The sequence below is a fragment of the Lissotriton helveticus genome, chromosome 12 (assembly GCF_964261635.1).
Source record: "Lissotriton helveticus chromosome 12, aLisHel1.1, whole genome shotgun sequence".
Lineage (NCBI taxonomy): Eukaryota > Metazoa > Chordata > Amphibia > Caudata > Salamandridae > Lissotriton > Lissotriton helveticus.
In genome coordinates, this window is record NC_136073.1 from 723,557,189 (window position 1) to 723,581,819 (window position 24,631).

Sequence of the window (24,631 nt, forward strand, 5' to 3'; positions counted from 1 at the left end):
TGGATTATGCAGGGAGAGGCTATGAGCATGCTTTTTTAAATTACAGTGTCAAATTCTGCTTGAATGTTACATCCTGCTGGACAAGTGTGTTTTTGTGCTTCTTATAACAATTGGGGTGATCTTCAAAGATGCCTCTTGTGTCACAGGTAAATGTAAGCCTACACCTGGGAGAACCCTCCTTTGCCCCCACAACTAGACTGATTCCAATCACATAGGGACTCATTTTTATATTACAATGTCCAATCCTGCTTAAATGTTAAATCCTGCTTTATTCTTCTTGGTGCTATTCCTACTTAAAACTTAAAAAAATATATCATATTTCCAGTTCCCATTATTGGATGTGTCATTTTGGTGATATTTTGTTTATTAAATGTTACTCTATTTGTGTAATTATTTTGGGGATTTTTATTGTTTTGCATTTCAACTTTATTGCTGTTTTAATACTGTATAAATATTTTACACGTTGCCCCAAGTTAAGCCGGTCATGTTCTGTGTCATAGCTACCACAGCGTTGAACTCAGGTTAATTTAGTGACTTTGAGGGTTCACCCTGACAAGGGTTGCGATTATTCCTTGAGGTGGGTTGTCACCCATCCCAAATAATAATCATATTTCCTACAGATGTATGATAGACTTTAGCAAGCCCAAGAACAGAGACACCGCAGGTTTTGCTTGTCCTGAGGGAAAATGTGCTTAAAAAGGTCTAATGCAGGAAAGGTCTAATTGATTATCAGAGGTATGTAAAGGTTTCCGTTTCGGCATGCACCGCTGTACATCACATGATGTGCACAGACTAAAATTCAGTACCAGTCTCTCTAAAGTGGTGGCTTTTGTGGGCCCTAGCAGGCCCACGATGGCCTAGATTGGGACTCAGCTAACCGACCAGCCACCCCTGTGAGAGGAGAATATCCTGGAAAAAAAGACAACCCAAATTACTGTAGGACCACAGTCTGACGGTTCATAGGGATTTAGGTAAGGTTATTCATTGTTGGCGCTAATAGAGATCATTGTTCACATTACCAGTTAGCGCTTGGGGTTACCTCCAGCGGCGGCCACCTCATTATGGCAGAGAAGCATCACCCCCCTGCTGGCAGTGCAGCAAAAGTGAAAAATAAAATGGCAAACTGATTTATGTATTTTTCACTACTCCCAGCCCGAGCATTGTGTGGGGAGGGACACTGCTACTGACTGACAGCAGGGGAGTGGTGCGCACTCAACCAGTTTACACTGCACATGTCATTTTGGCTCGCTGTCTAGCGACAGCCAGCCTGATATACACAATATAAACCTCTCCACCTAGTTGGTCTTAGACAGCTGGGTGAAGAACAGGCACAGGCCCGCTGTGCCGGCTTGAGCGTCGAATCAGCCCACTCCACCCAATCCTGGTGCTGCTCTCATGCTGCTCATCTGCGGCATGAGAGCAGCATCAGGATTTGGAGGGAGGGAGCTGGCTGATGCTCCATGAGGTGCCGTCGCGCTGACTGTAAACAGGACAAGGAGCGTGGGGCGAGTAAATTTTTCATTATATTTTTATATTTTTGGCCCATTGACAGGCACTGTGAAAAATGTGCATTGACACTCTGCCTCAATTCCAGAGCTCTCAGTAACGGGCAATTACAAAACCTGTAAACGAGCCATGATTGAGAGCTTTGGGATGCAAGTCTAAAGGCACTGTGTTTTATTGCAGTGCCTGCCACAGGGATTGGCACTTTGCTCAACGACTCTCCACAGCTGAGGTTCACTGCTCGCCACTGGTTACCTCGTTGAGCCGGTCTTCTGTACTCCTGTAATCTGTGTGCAGATTGTATGCAACACTGTGGTGAGCTATTGTTGGTATGGTTATATTTTATAAAGTTGTGGCTTTCCAGCAGCTGTAGAAGACATTTGAAACAAAGTTTTACGTAGTTTTTGTCCGACCTGAGCACCATTTTGCAGCGTTACAGACTTCTGCAAGTGGGGTTTTGACTAGGAAAGCCATAGACGGTTCCTTTTTTTTTTGAGCTCAGGGTGACCTTGGAATGTTGCATTGGCATAAATAACTTGGCTCCAGTTGACAATTCATCACACAAGCCTTACTTTGGAAGGAAAATATAACTTATCCTGTAAGCATCGGTTCATAGCGTGTAGATGCTGTAGATTCACAGGCTCTGCATACTCCTGCCATCTAATGTGGGTTCAAATGTTTGCAAGTTGTTTCTCTTCGAGGAAGCCTTTAACGTTAGAGATGTGCTGTGACACTTGCTGGTCGAGGAGCCTCAGGGGAGCCCTCAAAGTACATCGGGGAGGGTAGTGTGGGGGGGGGGGGGCGACAGTACGAGCTCAGAAGGGGAATGGGATTAGATGGTTTTCATGAACGGGGAGACTACTATGTGATTGCCGGGATGGCAACCAACGTGCCGAAGTCTATACTTTCAATGAATGCTGACACTGGATTGTACACCTGTGTTATGTGTTACTCAAAACATACAAATAAAGTTAATAAATAAGAAGCATTTGCAATGTAATAGGTCTCGCATTAGGAAAGTTTGAGCTATTGGTATTGTAAATGACACATTTTTTATTTATGTTTTGTTTTTGAAAATAGCGAAATTAATAGCTTTGTCATTTACAATGCCAATAGTTATAACTTTCGCAAATGTGACACCTATAGCATTTGTAATGCAATATCTGTTGTATTTACGTGACTTACATGAATGGATATTACAAATGCTTTACATTTTTTTAAATAATCAATACTTAAATAAAAGTTATTGTAATTTATAATGGCAACAGCTTAAACTTTTGTAAATAACTTTTGTGAAGATTATGTTCAGTGCATTTTATTGTGACAAAAATCCAAGAACAGAAGTGAAATATTAACATCTTTTTGTTACATTTGTAATAAAGCTTGAAACATTGAAAGAACATATTTGAACCAGTTGTTGTTGAATGGTTGCACAGATTGATGTTGTGGTGGCGAACGAGTGATGCTGTAGCGTTCAGTTATGCTGCGGTAACGCATCGTGATGTTGTGGTGCCCCTAAGTGATGCTGTGGTGGTGCTGAATGATGCTGTATGCTATGCTATGTTTTGTTTTGCTATCCTATGTTTTGTTTTGTTATGCTATGCTATCTTTTGTTATCCTATGCTTTGATTTGTTATGCTATGCTGTGTTTTATTATGCTATGCTATGCTATGCTTTGCTATGCTTTGTTATGCTATGCTATGTTTTGTTATACCATGCTATGTTTTGTTATGCTATGCTATGTTTTGTTGTGTTTTATTATGCTATGCTTTGTTTTGCTATGCTATGTTTTGTTATGCTATGTTTGGTTGTTTTTGGTATGCTGTTTTGCTATGCTATGTTTTGTTAAGCTATGCTATGTTTTGTTGGGTTATGCTATGTGTTGTGTTGTGTTTTGTTATGCTATGATTTGTTATGTTATGTTATGTTTAGTTTTGCTATCCTCTGCTTCGTTTTGTTATGCTATGCTTTGTTTTGCTATGCTATGTTTTGTTATGCTAAGCTTTGTTTTGTTATGCTATGTTGTGTTGTGTTTTGTTATTATTATTATTTATTATTAAAAGCAATTTATATGGCGCAACTAAGCCCAATGGGCGTCAAGGCGCATAACCAAACAGTAACAGCTGTTAGAGATACCACTATGCAGTTATACAACTATTGCGGGTAAGCCTTGACGAAATACCAGGTTTTAAGGGCCTTTTTAAAAGAGGAGAGAGAGGACTGTGTCTTGATATCTTGGGGGAGAGAATTCCACAACTTTGGTGCAACAATTGAGAATGCCCTATCTCCCCATCGTGCTCTTTTGGCTCGAGGGACGACCAACAGATTCAACTCAGCAGATCTAAGCGCTCTCCCCGGCTGGTAGGGAGTAAGCAAGGCGCTTAACGGGTGCGTAGATCTTTCTGATAAAGCTCTATAAGCTAAGCAAAGAATTTTAAAGGAAATCCTCAGTTGAATAGGAAGCCAGTGAAGAGTCCTTCTGGCCATAGTGGCAGATGAAGTATTTGGGAGTGCTAGGACAAAACGGGCCGCAGCGTTTTGTTCAATTTGTAGCCGCTGGGTGAGCCCCTTGTTGGCATCTGCATATAGTACATTGCAGTAATCCAACCTCGAGCCCACCAATGCCACTACTATCTGCTTCCGTGCTGGGAGAGAGAGATAATGAAGAATTCTCCTGAGTATTTTTATAACTCCCCAGCAGGTAGCAACCGTGCGATTAACCTGTAGGGTCATAGACAGCGAGGTTTCGAAAATAACGCCGAGATTCCTGGCTGACTGGGAAGGAGATGGACAAGTTCCCAGCGTAGACGGCCACCACTCAGTAGACCAAATATCCTGGTCCTTGCCAAAGACCAGGATCTCGGTTTTATCGCCGTTCAACTTCAGAGAATTCTGAAGCATCCAGTCAGACACTGTCTGCATACAGGTTCTGAAGTTGGCGGCAGATGTAGATACTGAGTGGGCTAATGACACCATAATTTGAGTGTCATCGGCGTATGACACCACTTCCATCCCCTGAGATTTTACTAACCTCGCAAGGGGTGCAACATAAATGTTAAATAGGGTCGGACTCAAGGCCGACCCTTGGGGCACCCCACATTGCAAGGATTTGACAGGGGATAGAAATTCGCCGAGCTTGACTCTCTGCTCTCTATGTTGTAAAAAAGAGTGCAGGAGGTTAAGAGCCACACCTGAGATCCCTGCCTCCCTCAACCGAGATGTTAAGATAGAAGGAGACAGGGTATCAAATGCTGCGGTAAGGTCCAAAAGGACAAGTACTGTAGTATGTCCAGCATCTACCTTCATACGGATATTATTTACCACCATGGTCAACGCAGACTCCGTACTATGGACTTTGCGAAAGCCATGTTGGGATCCATCAAGATACCCAGATGAGTCTAGAAAAGTGGAAAGATGACAATTAAGGTAAGACTCAAGTATTTTTGCGGGAGCGGGTAACAGCGAAATAGGTCTAACATTTTTCAGCTGTTCCGGGTCCAGCGTGGGTTTCTTGAGTAATGGCTTAACTATCGCCCTCTTCCACACTACAGGGAAGATGCCTTGGGTGATAGATCCATTCATCACCTCTAGCAGAGGTGGCAACAAAGTGGCTCTGCAATCCTTCAGGATTTTCAGAGGACATGGATCCAGAGGGGATGAGGATTTAATCCTATCAAGAATATTATCAAGTTTTTCCAAAGTAAGAGGCGGAAAATCCGTTAAGGTATTAACATGGTCAGTCGACCAGGCTTCCAAACTCTTCAAAATTTGAAGAGAGGAATCATCCATACTAGTTCTTTGCGTTTCCAGAGCCGTATAGATATCATCAATCTTCTTATAGAAGAACTCTGATATGTTGTCACAAAGCTCCTGTGAGCCCACTACTGGATCCGGAACCTGAAGAGTACAAAGTGAGTCCACGATCTTAAATATCTCACTAGAAGAAGTAAGGGAGGTAGTGAGATTGGTGAAATATAACTGTTTTTCTTTGATGACCGAGGACTTATAGTCAGCTAGCAATTTCTTATGTAGTTCCCTATCCTGTGGATCCCACAGTTGTTATGCTATGCTATGTTTTGTTGTGTTTTTTATGCTATGCTATGTTTTGCTATGCTTTGCTATGTTTTGTTAGGTATGCTATGTTTTGGTGAGTTGTGTTATGCTATGCTTTGTTGTGTTTTGCTAGGTTTTGTTATGCTACGTTTTGTTATGCTATGCTGTTTTGTTCTGCTATGTTTTGTTGTGTTTTGTTATACTTTTTTTGTTATGCTATGCTGTGTTTTGTTATGCTATGCTATGATTTGTTATGCTATGCTGGTGAGGGTGTGTGAGGATGAGTGAGTGAGGGTGAGTGAGTGAGGGTGTGTGAGAGGGTGAGAGGGTGTGAGGGTGAGAGGGTGAGGGGGTGTGAGGGTGAGGGGGTGGGGGGTGTGAGGGTGAGGGGGTGTGAGGGTGAGGGGGTGTGAGGGTGAGGGGGTGTGAGGGTGAGGGGGTGTGAGGGTGAGGGGGTGTGAGGGTGAGGGGGTGTGAAGGTGAGGGGGTGTGGGGGGAGGGTGAAGGTGTGAGGGTGAGCAGGTGAGGGTGAGGATGTGAGGGTGATGGGGAGGGTGTGAGGGTGAGGGGGTATGAGGTTTAGGGGGTGTGAGGATGAGGGTGTGTGAGAGGGTGTGTGAGGGTGAGGGTGTGTGGGGGTGAGAGGGTGGGCAAGGAGGTGGGAGGGTGTGTGAGGGTGAGGGTGTGTGAGGGTGAGGGTGTGTGAGGGTGAGGGGGTGTGAGGGTGAGGGGGTGTGAGGGTGAGGGGGTGTGAGGGTGAGGGGGTGTGAGGCTGAGGGGGTGTGAGGGTGTGAGGTTGTGAGGGTGGGTGAGGGGGTGTGAGGGTGAGGGGGTGTGAGGGTGTGTGAGGTTGAGGGTGTGTGAGGGTGAGGGGGTGTGTGAGGGTAAGAGGGGGTGTGACGGGGAGGGGAGATGCGAGTGGGTGTGAGGGTGCGTGAGGGTGTGTGAGGGTGAGGGGGTGTGAGGGTGTGAGGGGGTGTGAGGGTGAGGGTGTGTGAGGGTGAGAGGGTTGTGAGGGTAAGAGGGTTGTGAGGGTGAGGGTGTGTGAGGGGGTGTGAGGGGGTGTGAGGGTGAGGGGGTGTGGGGGTGAGCGGGTGTGTGAGGGTGAGGGGGGTGAGGTTGAGGGGTGTGAGGGTGAGGGTGTGTGAGGGGGGCGTGAGAGTGAGGGGGTGCGAGGGTGAGAGGGTGAGGGGGTGTGACGGGGTGAGGGGGGTGAGGGTGAGGGTGAGGGGGGTGAGGGGGTGAGGGAGGGGGTGTGAGGGTGAGGGTGTGAGGGTGGGTGAGGGTGTGTGAGGGTGAGAGGGTGTGTGAGGGTGGGTGAGTGAGGGTGAGTGAGGGTGAGGGGATGTGAGGGTGAGGGGATGTGAGGGGGTGTGAGGGTGAGGGGGTGTGAGGTTGAGGGGTGTGAGGTTGAGGGGTGTGAGGGTGAGGGGTGTGAGGGTGAGGGATGTGTGAGGGTGTGGGTGTGTGAGGGTGTGGGTGTGTGAGGGTGTGTGAGGGTGGGGGTGTGTGAGGGTGGGTGTGTGTGAGGGTGGGGGTGTGTGAGGGTGAGGGTGGGGGTGGGTGAGGGTGTGTGAGAGTGAGAGGGTTGTGAGGGGGGTGAGGGTGAGTGAAGGTGTGTGAGGGTGGGTGAGGGGGGTGAGTGAGGTTGTGAGGGTGTGTGAGGGTGAGTGAGGGTGTGTGAGGGTTAGAGGGGGTGAGGGTGTGTGAGGGTGAGGAGGTGTGAGGGTGAGGGTGTGTGAGGTTCCGAAGTAAGTGGTGGCAGGGCAGACATCATAAGACAGAGAGAAACACAAATGTTAAGATAACAGTGCTCGAAGGGGTTGTGAGAAGGTGGAAATGGGATTAAAGGAGAAAGGATGAAAAGTTAAGTAGGAAAGGAGACACAAAGGAGTGGAGTGTGTGGCAGAAACAGGGAAAAGCAGAAAAGAATGAACTGCCCTGTTAGCAACTTCTATGTAGACAATACAAACGATTAAATGTAGAGATTTGCATATTTGGAGTGAGTACTGTTTCAGTGGTGCATGGAATATATTTCCAAATATTAAATTAACCTCTCTATCGAAAACTGCTGTAACCTCTAATTGTGGCGCTGTTTGATCCACTTATGATAAGGACGGTGACAAAAAAAACAGCTGGCTCAAGCAGAAAGGCTTAATGTAATGGAATATTGCAACAAAGTATCGGCGTGCGAGCCAGGAAGTCTGTGGCCGAGATGCAACCACTTTGTGAGGCTCAGCAGGAGCAAGTGGGAGGAGGGAGTGGGAGAGGGGAGTGATATAGATCAAAGGCTTTCCTGTTGTCAGTGGCCGCAGGCTGCCGAACGGTGAGCGTGCGCCCGTCGCACATGCACTGTGTGTGATCCGCTTTTTCGGAGCATTTCTGAAGTGCCTACATAAGCTCTCGCTTCGCGCTAGCGCATGCGCTAGCGGAGACGAAACCTAAAAAAACAAGAGATGTGTTGGGACTCCATCTTCAGTCCACAAATTGAACAGGCATCGACTCAATGTTAGATTGCTTTTCGCAAAGCGATGAGAATGTGGATGGAGTGTCAAGCAAGCATAGTCTGGTGCACCATGCGAATTATGAAGTGTCAGGTGGGTAAATAACACAAGAGACCTGCAATCATCACAAGTCTACAGGTAGGTGTCTGGAAATCTACATCCTACAAACAAATGCTTACAGAGTAACTGTAGTAAAGTAAATTACTATGTGGTGTGGTTTTGAGAACTCACCATGTAATAATGGGGAAACAGCGTTTACAACGCTGTCTCCACAGTGCAATGCCATAACAACGCAGTCGTTACAACAACTGCGTTGTTAGTACGCAATACCATTACATCACAAGTCATTACAACGAATTGCTGTAGGGGCGCACTGGTATTGGATTTAAAATCCAACACTTTCCCTGCTGTTGCGCAAACTGGAGTAGGAATAGTAAATAATACTATTCCTAAATCCAGCGCGCCCCCTACTGCATATCGTTGTAATGACTTGCGATGTAATGGTATTGCGTACAAACAACCCGGTCGTTGTGACTACCATGTTGTAATGGCATGCAAACAAATCTCATGCGTTTTAAGGAGGTATATTCGTAATAATGTCACAACCTTTATCAGGTTCAGTTGGATTCGTTTAAAAAAAAATCGCTTTGTCCTGGGTAGCTGTGGCACAGAGCAGTCAGGCTAAATCCAAGGAACAAGTGTAAAATATTTAGAAGCACCAAAGCAACATCTAAGTAAGCAACATGGCACAATAAAAATACAACACCAAATCATAAAAATAGAGTGTGCGTAAAATGGGCACTAAAACGACAAAAATCTATAGAGGGGGAATTGTAAAGATATGATTTTTCAAAGTTAAGTAAATTCATTTATAAAAATGCAATACATTGTAAGCAGTTAGTAGCCAAGTGGTTGGCACAGCTATTAGTCTTTACTTGGATGGACCACAAAAGGTCAGGGGGCAGCGACAGGAACCAGTCAGATCCAGGAGGACCAGTACCTGTAACTACCTGGAGTCTTATGGTCTTCTGAGTCTTTTTCCCCCTTTAACAAGGGCCCAGTGCACCACAGAGTCGAAAAACCAGCAGCATCAGTCCAAAGCTTGAGGGGTGATCATACAAAAAGAGGTTTTTTTCTACAGTAACATTTTCCATTTATAGCATGAGTGGCCATAGATACACATGCTCTGCATCGACCGTAAAGTAGTGCCCTTTGTAAGTGGCAGCTAGTGAGCAGATGAAGCAGATGTCTGGAACAAAGTCCTTAAGCTGTCTGGCCATCCATAGCCTGCTGGCAGCCTCAGACGTCCACAAAGTATGGGGTGTTAATCAGTTGACCGCTTTGGAGATGTCTATTGAATCTGGTTGTGGAAACAAGACTGGGCGCGCTACCGCCTGAGGTGAAAAGGTGATACCACCTTGGGATGAAACTTAGGACTTGAACCTTGAGCACCACGAACACTAGATCTTCCCACTGCCCGCTGTTTGTGACCACTGTCTTGCAAGGCACTCTTGCAGAAGAGCATGTGCAATCAGGCATTTGGGACTAGTGCATTGCAAAACACCATCATTTCAAACAGTTTCATTATCATTCTCATGGTCTGAGGATGTGACTTTGTACTAAAGAAGAACCAGCCTTTGACATGCCATCATCCTCTCACTGCTAGGGCAGGCTTTGCATGTCACTGAATAACATGAATACCATTGTGAGGAATATGTGCAGCTACTGCTGCCAAACATTTGGCAAACACCTGAGAGGCTGTTGTAACCCCAAAATGAAGGATAGAGCTCACAGTAAAGTCCACTTAGCACAAATCTGAGGCACCAGTAATGAGCTGGGTGAATGGTGATGTGGAAGCAGGCACCCTTGAGTGTGAGGTTCACCGTGTACCCTGACACAGAACTTTTCAAGATTGTCATTCTGGTGCTCTGACATGATAAATTTCAATTGAGCAATCGTAGGTAGACTATAGGCCGAAACGTCCCTTGTTTCTTGGGGATATGAAAAAATGCAGTGTTCTTGCTGGTGTGGTGGAACAGGTTGGATAACTCCCTTTTTGAGTAATGTCTACAATTTCTCTTGCAGCAGCTGGTGGTGGTGGTGGTGGTGGTGGTGGTGGTGGTGGTGGTGGTGGCGGCGGCGGTGGCGGTCTTCGCTGATCCTATGCCAGCCTGATGGAATATTTGGTGGTGTGGTATGAAATTCCAGGCAGTAGCCGTGAGTGATGATGGAACGCACACATTTGTCCTAGGTTATGTCCTTCCACTGGGGAGAATAGCTTGACATGTGCATAAACAGGTGTTGAGTGGTAGGGGGTGATTGTTTGGGGACTGAGGTGTCCTTGCTTTGAGTACCACTGAACTGGTATCTACCTCTAAAGGAGTTTTAAGTGTTGGACATTCATGAAAGGATTGCTGCAGCTGGCAAGGGGGATGCTGGCTAGAGACTGCTTATTTTGCAGCTGCCTGTGTTTGATGCCTATGACATCCTCACCTTTGAGGCTGGTTCCGGAGTACACAAATGGCTTTTGGTTAGTATTTTTGGATTTTCTTTCCCCTAAATGAAATCAACTTGTGGCCCAAAAAGGTATTCCAGTCAAAAGACAAGCAAATACGAAGCTGTTCCACTTCAAATGAAGAATACTTTATTTGGTTTCTTGGGCAAGTAAATCAACCATAAAACCAGTATCATCATCGCTGTAGCAAAGTTAAAATATGTGACATAAAAACAGAATACATCATTTAAGGCAAAATACCCCAATTTAAGAAGCGATACAAGACTACAAGTATAAAAAGAAAACATAAAATCCCACCAATCACAAGCTAGACATAGACAATAATTATGCAAGTATAACACTAGTGAGAAAAAACATGAATGATTCCTACGTAAATTCATTGGCTCCTGACTTGCAATGATCACATAGGCCTGAGTCATTGATCCCTGGGTAAAACTGGCTCACCGCTAGCTTGTTCTCAACAGCATCTGATCACAAGGCCCTGGAGGTTGTTTCAAGATCTTATCACGTTTGATCCAGACATTGAACAATTAGAGATTCACCGAAAATACCACAGGGCCAGATGCATCAGTTCCTAAGATTCGTTGAGCTTCTATATAAAGAGTTACCCTCATGTTTGGGCAGACTGGTCGAAGCCATCTGCGGCATGAATCACAATGTCACGGGCAGACAAAAAACATGTGTTCTACTGTCTCTAGTTCCAGGCCACAAGAAGGACAAATCACTATTGCCACGTCCGACCTCCAGTAGCTGCTGAATTGCCTTGTTAGGCTGTTCCACTTCTAAATATTAGCCAGAGAAACTAAGTAAGGTCTCCCTGAATACCATATCAGCAGTGTATATGGTGCAGAAAAGGATTTATTTATTTTTATTTATTTTGAAAGTTTTATACAGCGCGGACAAGATCCTTGCAGATATCAGAGCGCTTTACAAAGAGGAGTACATGGGGGAGCATGGTTAACAGATAAATCAATAGGTCAATTAATACAAATAGGTGGCAACTAAGCCCAACATGACATGAGTACAAAATGGTACAAATAGGTGGCTACAAAGCCAAACATGTGAGTAATAAGACAGTTCATACAAATAATCAAAAGGGTCAAACATGTAGTATAGATTGGTGCAGAGTACTAACCGTGGTCAGGATAATAGTTCAGGTGTATTTAGCCATGAGGATAGCTTTTACTTCATTTTTAAAGAGTGTGGTGGAGGAGATAAGCCTGGTTTCGGGCGGGAGAGAGTTCCAGATCCTAGGCGCCATTTCCGAGAAGGAGCGCTTATATGTTTTTTCCTTCCGGAATCTTCGAGGTTTCAACAGAAGATAGTTTGTGACTCTGGTGTTTCTAGCTCCTCCAGAGGTAGTCAGTTTCTGAGCGAGGTATCCGGGTGAGTTTAGATGTACCGCCTTGTGTGTCATGCAGGCGATTTTCAGATGTATTCTGGCTTCAAATGGCAGCCAGTTCAGGGATTTCAGGTCAGGGGTAATATGGGAGTGTTTTTTTGACCCAGTGATGAGTCTCGCTGCAGCGTTTAGAGAAGCTCTTAGGGGTGCGGTTGTAGTTAGGGGGAGTCCACAGAGGGCGATGCTGCCGTATTCAATTCGAGGGATGACTAGTGCTTGTACTGCCGTTTGGAAGTCTTTGGCTGGGAGGTAGGGTTTAAGTTTCCTCAGAGTGCTGATCTGGAAGTTTGCTCCCTTTGTTGCCTTGCTGATATGTTGCTGCATGTTCAAATTGGTGTCGAGTGTTATGCCTAGGGATTTTGCTGAGTCCACGATGGTGGGTTGGACATTGAGTGCGGTTAGGTCTTTAAGCCAAATTTGAGTGGTGGAGACCTTCGCTGGAGGTGAGATCAGAAGGAACTCTGTTTTCAGGGCATTGAGTTTGGGATGATTATCTGCCAGCCAGGATTGGGTGCATCTGATCGTTGAGTTCAGGAGCAAGATGTCCTTGGGGGACTGTAATTTGAGATAAAGTTGGGTATCATCTGCGTACATGTGAAAGTGTACATTGGATGCTTGTAGCAAGGTGGTGAGCGGTTCCATGACTAGGTTGAACAGAGTTGGGGATAGAGAGGATCCTTGGGGGACACCTAGCGTTACGGGTATTGGCGAAGACATCAGGTTGTTACTCTTGAATTTCTGCGACCTGTTGTGAAGAAAGGAGGTGAACCACTTGAGAACAGTTCCAGATAAGCCCATTCTTGTGTTTAGGAGCTCAAGTAGATTCTCATGTTTAACGGTATCAAATGCTGAGGAGAGATCAAGAAGGATGAGGAGGCAGGTGTCGTTTTGGTCTAGCATTTGAAGTGCGTTGTCAATTATGTGAGTCATAGCCGTTTCTGTACTGTGCCCTGCTCGGAAGCCTGACTGGTGCGGGTTGAGGAGATCAAATTGCTCAATGTGTTTAGACAATTGTAGTTGTGCGCATTTTTCCAGCAGTTTGGTGAGAGTGGGAATATTGGTAATGGGACGGTAGATGTTGAGATCAGAGGGGTCGGCTGTAGGTTTCTTTAGGAGGGGTGTGACCTGACCAACTTTTAGGGAGTCAGGTATGCTTCCTTGTTGGAGAGAGCTGTTGATAATTTTAGTCCAGAGAGGGATAAGAAAGGGGGTAAAGTCTTTTACTGCTGCAGCAGGAAGGGGGTCCGTGAGGTGATTGGATGGTTTCAGGGTGCTGAGCAGTTTGCCAATTTCTTCTTCTGAGTATGTGCCAAAGGTTGACCATGTGGCATTGTTTTTTGGTTCAGTGGCTGCTAGGCACTGGGGTTTGGAGTAGAGGCTTGCGTCAATGAGGAGATCGCTCTTTATGTTGTCAGTTTTTTGGGTAAAGAAAGCAGCGAAGTCTTCACAGGATGGTGCCTCACGCGTAGTGATGAGTGGTTGGGGTTGATCCTTGGATTGTGATCTGATTAGCGCAAACAGTTTTCTCGGACGGTTTTTTGCTTGGTCGAGCTGGAGGCTGAAGAAGTCTGATTTTGAGCGTTTTATTTTCCTGAAGTAGGCGTTTCTCTTTTTCTTCAGATTTTTTAGGTGCATTGCCGAGGGAGCTGATCTCCAGGTACGCTCTGCCATTCGCATGTCTCGTCTATCTTCATTGAGTCTCCCGTCGTACCATGGATTAGAGATTTTAGTAGAGGCTCTATTTAGCTGCATAGTAGCAGCCTCATTAATTATAGAGGTCTTAGCGTTGAGATAGTGGTCAGTCAGTGTTTGAACTTCCGTATCGCCTGTCGGTGGCAGTAAGAGATTGCACCTGTTAGGGGGTAGAGAGCCTGGGTTGAGTTTTTTTCATGTCTCTTTTCCAGACTTTGGGTTTGGATACTTGAGCCGGGTTAACTTTAACTTTTTCATTGATAAAGAATGTGACAGTATGAGGATCTGACCAGTCACAGGGTTGGATAGAGTCGAGTTGGATAGATTCCTCTTTGGAGATGATCAGGTCGAGGATAGAACCTTTCTCGTGGGTCGGGCTGTTGCATATTTGGGTTAGGTTGAGGGCATCGAGGAAGTTTTTAAGACTATTTACCACCGCGTCCTTGCAATCATTCCAGTGAAGGTTGAAGTCACCAAGGTAAATTTGGGTGAGCTGCCGTCCGGAATTGGTTGTGATCATATCCATGATTTGTTGGGAAAAAGTGAAGTTGTCCCTGGGTGGGTGGTAGATGCTGTGAAGAGAGCATATCGGTTTGCCCTCACTGATAATGTCAAGGCAGATGTATTCCCAGGTTGTTGGGGATGGTAGGGAGGTAGAATTGACTTTCTGCACAGAGAGATTATTCCTGTAGATGCATGCGATTCCACCACCTAATTTGCCTACTCTGTCTAGCCTGATAATGTGGTAGTTGGGAGGAACCAGAATGTCCATTATAGGTGTCGAAGATTCAGTTAGCCAGGTTTCGGTCAAGATGAGTATGTCAAGGTCCGTTGATAAGATGAGATCAGCAATAGCGGCAGAGTGTTTCGAGGCCGATCTACAGTTGAGGAGAGTGCATTTGAGACGAGGTGTGTTGAGAGTGGTGGACGGTTCTAGAGAGAGAGGGACTTTTCTAAGGTTATTGGGGATGGAGAATCTGCTGTTTAGTGTGGGGGGTCTAAGGGGATTTGAGTGTATCGTGGGAATGTTGAGGTGTGGGGTCATTGTGTTATTTTGGGGGGCTGGGTCATAGGAGCGGAGAAGGGTGAGTGTGTCGCGGTCAGAAGTAGAGTTGAGGGTGCGACGAGGGCGATTGTTGCGATTGCTAGCTGGGAGTGAGGTCAGGTTGAGGGAGAGTTGAGTGAGAGAGTTAGTCGGAGGGGTGGGGGACCCGTTCGGCGAGGAGGTGTAGTTGTGTGAGGGGTTGTAGGGACGACAAGTGGGACGAGGGGACCCTTTGGGCGGCGAGGTGTAGTTGTGTGAGGGGTTGTAGGGACGACGAGGGGGACGAGGGCAATTGCTGCGCCTATGGACAGCAATTGACGCCCTGTTTGGGGCGTGTTGAGTGAGGGAGTCAGCTGGAGGGGTAGGGGACAAGTTGAGAGGGGAGGTGGGTGCAGGGTGTATGAGGTGGGTGGCGAGTAGTTCCTTGATGTTGTGTATGTCTTCTTTGATCTGAGTAAGGGTGGCCATGCTGATGTCCATCGTGGGGTAGGTGGTGGAGGTGGGGGCAGCAGTCAGAGGTGAATGGCTGACTAGGGAATTCGTGTGCAGGTGGGTGCGTGGGCTGGTGTTCGAGGAGGTATGCGTTGTGTTGGTGTACGGGGAGGTGCTAGGGGGAGAGATGTTTTTGGCGGGAGGGGTGTGGATGAGGTAGGGAGGAGGTTGGCGGTATGAGTGAGGGCATTGGTGGTAGGCGGGGGGGTCAGGGTGTAGGCTGGGAGACTGGTAATCGTGGTGGGGGAGCAGGAAGGGTAATGGGGGCTGAGAGTAGGAGGGGAAATGGGATAGGGGATGGTCCTGTTGTGGGGAGGGGGAGTTGAATTAAGAGAGGAGGTGTGTTCTGCGTGGTTAGCTAGTGGGTAATGGGGGCTGAGAATGGGGGGGGATGAAGGGGGGGATTTGTCGCAGTGCGTGTTGTTCTGGTGCTGGACTATGTTAGGTGTGTTGTGTGTGAGAGCTGTGCTGTTAGGGGTGAGCGGAGTGATGATGCCCGCTGTAGGTGTGAGAGGAGTGTTGATGGTGTGTGTGGAGGTCTGGGTGTTGTTAAAAGGGGTGGGGGTGTGAGTGGTGTAAGAGGGGGAGCGATCTGTGTCTGTGTTTGAGGCGTGTGCATGGTGCTGAACTGGGCTAGAGGGGTTGTGGGTGGGAGATGGGCGATCAGGGGTGGTAGGTGTGTCCCTGATTGAGGAGTATGTGGCTGTGAGGTCATGGTTGGTGGGACTGGAGGGGATATGAGTGTTGGACCGCGAGTGGGAGAGGTGCTTTTTGAAGGTGGGGAACAAGTTGTCTAGCAGTTCCAGGTTCCTGTCTGTGGATTGAGCTAGGACAATCCCGTTATTGTAAATGGTGATGGTAAGAGTTGGGATGGTGTGATGGAGAGAGTTAGGCTGTGGGCGGATTTCCTGGTGGAGGAGACGGTGAGTAGGGTGAGGAACGCTTTTCTCCATTGAGCTCTGCGTGTGGTATGGAATATGATATCAGTGTTCTGGGATCCAGTGACCGGTGAGAAGTAGGTGTCAGCAAAGGGGGTTTCAGGGTGTGACCTAAGGAAGTTGTGTTTAAAGCGTTTAGCGGCTTTTTTGGTGAGTGACGGTGGGTAGTTGATTTTATATGTGTGATTGCCGATCGGATCCATATTGCGATGATGGTTTAGGAGGGAATGGGGGAGTGCAGTGTAGTGGTACACATGTGCAGGAGAAACAAATGCATACGGTAAGTTACGCAGTGCAATAGTAGTACTAGTGATCAATCAGCATAGTCCCAATGTAAGAGTGTGCAGAGAAACATATACATACAGTAGGTTATAGAGTACAAAAGTGGCACTAGTGATCAATCAGCATAGCCAGGATATACGAGTGTGCAGTATATCAAATACATACGTTATTACAGTATAGCAAATACATATGATATTACAGAGTAAAGCAAATATATACGGCATTACAAAGTACAGAAGTGAAGTAAAATACTGGGAAAGGGTACAGATGCAAGTATCAAGTTACACGGATCAAAAGTGACCCTAAGGGGCAGAGGTGACACTAGTGATCAACCAGAGATATATGGATCAAGAGTGGCCCTAGGGGGCAGGGGTGTAACTCGTGTGCAACCAAAGATATATGGGATAGTAGTCGGTGCCTTAGAGAGAAGAGTGAAAATGGATGCAGGTTGTATAACTGTGCAATAGTGCAGGATATGACATGTAAGATGTAAAGATAGGGATAGAAGTAGGTTACATTAGGTGTATATTAAGTAAGAGGTAGCAGTCTGTAGGAATAGGAGTAGGTTACGTTAGGTTTATATTAAGTATGAGGTAGCAGTCTGTGCCTAACAGGAGCGAGAAGGTAGGAAAGGGGAGTAAGTGACGGAAATGAGCAAAGTAGTGCAGAATACAAGTGCAGGTCTAATACTGATAGAATATAGAGATAGGATCCAGATACAACAATTTGCGTGAGTCAAATCTCAAGAGTCGAAAATGACATTGGTTATCTAACCAAAAAATATGAGGTAGCAATCTGTGCATTTACAAACGTTCAAAATACAGGTAAAAGTGGCACTAGTGAGGAACCAAAATATATGAGGTAGTAATGTGCATTACAAATGGTCAAACAATGGATTTAGTTTCAATGCATTTTTCCTTCCTGATGGATCTCCTCTACTTGCTTTTAGTAATCGTCAAAAAGGTGATTTACCAGTTCCCCTATCTTGTCCCAGTTAGAGTGGTCATACACTGACAACAGACTAAGTGTTCCCAATAGGTCTTTGCGTTGGTGCTCCTACAGCCACTCTCTGCCCTATCACACCACTTTGCTTGCTTTCTTTGTCAGGTGGAGAGGTATCCCCTATACTGTGTTAAAAAGCCCTCTTCAGTAATGCATGTCCGGCCAGTGAACCCAAAGGGACTGGGTGGCAATTATAGATGGGGTCTTTAAGTGCAGCCTTTTTTCCACCTCTAGCTGTGATACCTTACTTATGCAGTGCTCCCTGAAGTTTTCCATTGAACATTTGAACATGCTCTTTTGCACTGGCACAGCTTCACTGACCTCTCAGTCTTTGAAAGCTCCTCAACAAGGAAGTTCTCCTCCTTTTCCACTACACAAAGCATGATTTTGTGGTGGCCTGCTGCTAGTTTGATATTGACATGGTATGCAGTTGTGTCATAATGTGGCTGTTGGGCATGGCCCTTTGGCTTTAGGACTCTGCACATCTTACCACTGATAACCAATGCTAAAGTTATTGTGGCGCACTCCTTAAAACATGTTGGATTGGCTTCTACCCAATTGGGATATTTAAATTACTTGTAGGTCCCTAGTAAAGTGGCACTATCTGTGCCCATGGCATATAAATTAAATGCTAATAGTGGACCTGCAGCACTGATTGTGCCACTCACTTGAGTATCCCTTTCAACATGTATCAGGCCGCCTACTAGTGCAGCCTCTGTGTGTGCCGTATTAAACAGTCATGTGCACCTGGCAAAGTAAACCCTTTGCTAGGCCCCAACCTTCCTTTTTGATACATGTAAGTCACCCCTAAGGTTGGTCCTAGACAGCCCAGAGGGCAGGGTGCAATGTATTCAAAATGTAGGATGTACTTTTAAGTTTTAGATGCCCTGGTAGTGAGTTTAAGTCGGATCTTAAATTGCAATTTTTAAAATGCCACTTTTAGAAAGTTGTCATTTGCTTGCCTTAGTCATTTGGTGCCTGCAGCCTGTCTCTGGGTCATAAGACTACGCATAGCTGACAGTTGGGCATTGTGTATTCCTCTTATAAGGCCAAACAGAATGGGGCGCATAGTGTGAGTGAACGGGCCATCGCTGACAGGAATGGAGCAAGGAGCTGGGCACAGGCCCATTACCACGTGACTAGGCGGTGTCCTGCCTCCACACAAAGGGCTGCATACCCCCTGTAGTTTGTCAGGAGCTAGGACCAGGAAGGCAGGACACCTGTGCACTTCAAAGGCATGCCTCTAGAAGCTTCTCCCCACTTTAAAGGGACAGCTGGGTATAAACACTGGTCCTCAGACACCACCACTTCAGTGCACTTCTGGACCTGTGGATACTCTGCCAGGAAGGAGGACTGATGTGCTGCTGAAAGGACTGCGACTCTGAAGGACTGCTGCTCTGAAGGAACTGCTGCCCTGCTGACCTCTTGCATCAGTGAGAAGAGAACTATACCTGCACCTCCAAAGGCTAGTCTGCTGGCCTCCTGATCTGAGCCTAAGAGACATAAAAGGCTTCCCGACATCCTGCACCATCGCTTGAACCCAGCCTCCGTGAGTTTATGATCCCCAAGTGGTACCCCCTGGGGTACTGGACCCTGGGTGTGGCTCATGGAGTTGAATTCACAGGTTTGGCTCTTCACGACCATAAACAGGCTGTTCACACCAAGACTCACCAGTGACAGTGAGATTCAGCTTGCAGCTCCGGCAGCCGCCTCTTTGTGCTACAGAGTCGAACACTAGCGGAAGAGTGCCAATGCGAAGCTCCACCAATGCCCACCTGTGACGCCTGACCTGGCACGCAAGCAGACTCCTGTGACTCTCTCTCTGCTCCTTGCAGCCCCCTCCATCGTGAACGGGGTGGGACTCTTTGCATGAATTTGAAAAGGTAAACTTCAGAAGGCCTAACCTGGTGACTCTAGCTAACCTGTGTTCCATCACGGTCAACCTGTAAGTGTGGCTTTGACCTGTTCCAGCATGTCCAGATATACCCACTTGGAACTCTGTGCTTTTTGGCACTAGTTTCACTAAAACCGTAAAAGTTAATATCTCGGGTTTTACTGATTTACCCCACAAGACTGTCTGGAATTTCCTGCATCCCTGCCCTGGTCACAGGCGGTCAGCAGGCACAATGGGTGAGTGTGAACTTCTTGGAGTGTGAACTGAGGCAGAGACTTGAGTGCAAGTGGGGCTGTGCTGAGCTCTACCCCCCACCACCACACACCCCTACATTAGGCTTAGATTGCCCATCCTGCCAACACTCAGTCCCCCTATTGTGAGGCTGTCTGGGACGAATACACAAAGGCAAACTGCCAACTATACCTAGGCACGTGACTCAAGAGATTTTTGCAGGCACCAAAGAGTTAGGATAAGAAAATGCCACTATCTAAAAGTTCTTACACTAAGGAGTTAGGTCCTTGGCCGTGAAGTCGGCTAGACCATCAGTAAATTGTACACGAAAAATAATTGCCAACTTCACCTCTACTTCACGCCTCTCACTTGAGGAAAAACAAACCAAAATAACTCAATGGTCTGTTTGGTATATTTACTTCATACCTTTTTGTTTTTTTATTTATTTCATTATATTCATAAAATAATTAGGTACAAAAAAGACATTTGCATACATTCGACAATTTCAATATAATTCAAATATCATTCCACATTACATATATGAACACCACACACTACATATATGAACACCACATTACTTACATTACATATATAACATATTGATTTTGATCAACTATTAAACTCACATGAATGAGTTGTAACTAAACAAAGGACAAAGTGAACATTTGAATACTATTATTAAGCAAGCAGCAAATTAATGCATTTCAATATGTCAGTCATTAAATATACTGCGAATTAATGCGCTCCTGATTCAAAAAGCCGACGCGTTTCAAACCCATTCCTGTCACTTGATGGGTTCTCATCAGGGCTCTGTCTCTTTTTATTAATCTACAGGATATATGTAAAGAAAGAGTTTTAGTATTTGGTTACATTACTTGTCAATGTCCTCACTATCATTCGCGAAATGGCAAAACCTGTACCTGAATCGTTGCCGGTCATTCGTTCTAGTATTCACTTTATAGATCGTATATTTCTTTATCTATAATATAAAGTAACATAGTCAGGAAATGTATCTTTCTTTTAGGAGCTCGGGAACTCGTTTGCAAAAGCATTGCGTCACAGCCTACCTTTAGTGGAATTTCTCTTCGTGTTTGCACCCTTATCAATCTTTCGTGACACAATCTGATGCTGGGAACAATGTGGAAAAATTAATTTTATTATGGGTTTTCCATTTGGTTTGTTAATATACTTGTGCCCCCATACAGGTAACTTTAAAAGGATACCTCTATTCACTTCAGCGCCTCGTTTTAAAGACGCCATTAAAACACAGCGCGGGACCGCGCAACGAAAGAGAGAAGGTATGCCTTACCGAATTTATTTGGAGATACACTTTTGAAACGAACCCACACGGGTTACAGAATTTCCCCCGTTTTTCTTTTAATAACTTTTAGGAATACGAGGATCACCCCCTTTACCACATAAAATAAAATCGAGACGTGCAGCACCCCGCACATGAAGGCGCTGAAGTGAATAGAGGTATGCTTTTAAAGTTACCTGTATGGGGGGACAAGTATATTAACAAACCAAATGGAAAACCCATAATAAAATTAATTTTTCCACATTGTTCCCAGCATCAGATTGTGTCACGAAAGATTGATAAGGGTGCAAACACGAAGAGAAAGGCCACTAAAGGTAGGCTGGGACGCAATGCTTTTGCAAACGAGTTCCCGAGCTCCTAAAAGAAAGATAAATTTCCTGACTAGGTTACTTTATATTATAGATAAATAAATATACGATCTATAAAGTGAATACTAGAACGAATGACCGGCAACGATTCAGGTACAGGTTTTGCCATTTCGCGAATGATAGTGAGGACATTGACAAGTAATGTAACCAAATACTAAAACTCTTTCTTTACATATATCCTGTAGATTAATAAAAAGAGACAGAGCCCTGATGAGAACCCATCAAGTGACAGGAATGGGTTTGAAACAAGTCGGCTTTTTGAATCAGGAGCGCATTAATTCGCAGTATATTTAATGACTGACATATTGAAATGCATTAATTTGCTGCTTGCTTAATAATAGTATTCAAATGTTCACTTTGTCCTTTGTTTAGTTACAACTCATTCATGTGAGTTTAATAGTTGATCAAAATCAATATGTTATATATGTAATGTAAGTAATGTGGTGTTCATATATGTAGTGTGTGGTGTTCATATATGTAATGTGGAATGATATTTGAATTATATTGAAATTGTCGAATGTATGCAAATGTCTTTTTGTACCTAATTATTTTATGAATATAATGAAATAAATAAAAAAACAAAAAGGTATGAAGTAAATATACCAAACAGACCATAGAGTTATTTTGGTTTGTTTTTCCTCAAGTGAGAGGCGTGAAGTAGAGGTGAAGTTGGCAATTATTTTTCGTGTACTATCTAAAAGTGGCATTTATAGAATTGTGACTTAGAATCTGACTTTACCATTTAAGAGGATTTTAAATTACAATCCCTTACACGCCAAACTAGACAATTCTACCTACTCCAAAACAATAGTTGTCACTTATTAAATGTAATAAGATAACCCAATCTTATCCTTAGGGAGAGGTAGGCCTCAGAGTAGTAAAATATTAATCTGTGAGTTTAAAAGTACATGTCCAATATTTTAAATACAAAGCACACTACCCTATGGTCTGTTTAGGGCCTATCTTAGGGGTGACATATCTAATAACAAGGGAGTTTAAAGCCTGGCAAGGAGTTTCTTTTGCTAAGTCAACCTGGCAGTTTAAAACTGCTCACAGGATGCAATGGCAGCCCTGGGATATGTTTTAAGTGGCTGTGTAAGTGAGTGCCACAATAAATGCTGAAAGCCCACTAGTAGCATTTAAATTAGCAGCCCTGGGTATATGGCATACCACTTTACTAGGGACCTATAAATAAATGAATTCTGCCAATCAGGTGTAAGCGAATTTTGCCATGTTTTAGGGAACAAACATTTTAGCACTGGGTAGCAGTGGTAAAGAGCACAGAGTCTAAAGGCCAAATAAAATGAATTCAGCACAACAGGAGGGTAGAAATAATTGGGGGAAGTCCACCCTAAGGCTGACAGGTGAAACAACCTATTTGCCTAAGGTTGATCAGTTGGAGGTGGCGGTGTCAAAATGTGGCAAGAGACCTGATTTGTACAGCGTCTCCGCTGCCGTAAATAAGGCTGCTCGCTACACTTTTTTCTGGGGGTCACTTGCTTGTAGTTGAGAGGAAGGCTGGCTTCCCAGTCCGCCCTAAAGTCTGTCTCAGTTGTAAAGTGGGCTGTGTATGCACTTGGGGTCGATGCTGGTTGCCTTGGAATTGAGTTTCGACCTCAAGGGTGCAATGAGTTTCCAGAGCCGATGATACCTTTCGGGGGCTAAAGTGACTTGGGCGCAGTGGGCAACACTGACTGACAAGGACTCAAAGGAATTACTGGATGAAGGCATGGCTCTCTTTGCCCTGGAACCAATGTTCTGTTCAAGAACTAACCACAGAGTGAAGATCCACATTGAGTGGTGTATTCAAATCATACACATTGTTTTTCTCCTGGTTGTAGTTTTTGTCATGGACCCTGAAGAAGACAGTCTCTGAAGTTGGAGTTCCTGGGTGAAATATTCTGGACTCAGCTCCCCATGGGGCCTCAGACTAGTGGAGGGCCCACTCCTTTTACCATCTGAGTGAGTTCCCTAACTTTCCCCAATGCCCTGTCCAGATGGTCGATCAGGATAGCCTCAGCGTTACACCCTATATTATGGACACCATGTCTTTGGTTTTGTAAAGTATTCTTTCACTGAAAAGCTTTACAAGCCGAACAGGTTGACTTTGCGTGGTCCCTAGGGAGATATAGATACTAAATACTGTTCTGGCCACTGTAACTTACTATTGCAGTGAAGACAAAATTTAAATTGTGTGTTTGCCATAACCTCAGTTGAAGAGTTATTCTCACATGACTTTGCACTGTGCTTCTTCGTCCAAATTGCATTTCAAGCAGTCAATGGTTATACAAGGCTCAGCTGAAGTGGCTGTAACATGAAGATCTCACAAACAGGAGTTATTTTCCCAGTGTCTCAGTGTTGAAACTTCAAGATTTCTCTTCTTCTTTGGTGTGGTGGTCCGAGTTCTCGAAGATACATCCTAACTCGACGGCAGAAAAACAGTCTACAATGGAGTCTAAATAATGGTGCATTGTGGTTTCAGAGGAGGTATCACAAGTCACCTTGACACCTCTTCTTCGAAAAACAACGTTACTTCCCCACTGAACACCAGTTGGAAGAAGTGTACACACGTGATCTAGAGCAACAGATGCTGCAGACACTCTCCTACGAAGTAAAATATCTTGATCTTTGTTCTTTTTTCCTTTGAACGACCAATAAAAATTTATTGAAATCGATAAATGTAAACTCATTATTTGTGAATACCAAAAACATGGTAAACGGACACTTTTGTGTAAGTCTATATCAATCAAGATCTTCCAGTTTTACTGCTAAAATTGAAAATAGGCACAAACGAGAACGTGTGTAAATGAAGATTCAGTGAATAGTTATCATTTACACATCACCAAGTGTCTTGTTTTGATTCAATTAAAATCTTTGTTATCTATGAAAAAAAAGAAGATCTTGCTCTGAAGGAAGTGTAGGCTCTGGGGATATAAACTGTAATCTTCTCTATGACCTTCTTTCTGTTAAACGTCAAAAATGATATGACATTCTTCTCTTTCAATGGAAGATTTCCACTCCAGTGCCCTCATTTCACCTGGTTCCATTTCCCATGTGGTTTGGATGAAGAGGAGGTGATAGAAGAGGAGGAACTCGCATAGTGAATAGAAGACCAGGCACATTAGCAAGTGGTAATGATGCTTCAGGGACTCTTTAGAACTGTTAAGAGTCCTCTTCCGCTATTGTGATGGATGGCCGTTTCTCAACAGCCGGTTCTAGCTCTGGAGGAGAGGCAATTTTTAAATATACCATTCCTGTACTGACTTTCAATACTGGAAGTCAGGATATGACAACTAAATATCAAAGGTTCTTCCCCTAAGATATTAAGGCTCTGAACGTCAGAAGTCTCAATAGCAACGAGCACCAGGTTCGATAAGGAAGATGAAAGATTC

At 44.9% G+C, this 24,631-nt stretch overlaps 1 protein-coding gene across 2 annotated transcripts in view; it reads right to left on the reverse strand.

The window, feature by feature from the left end:
• The window catches only part of NCSTN (nicastrin), a 156,179-nt gene that overhangs the window by 11,868 nt on the left and 119,680 nt on the right, over positions 1-24,631 (reverse strand). The window lies entirely within an intron of this gene.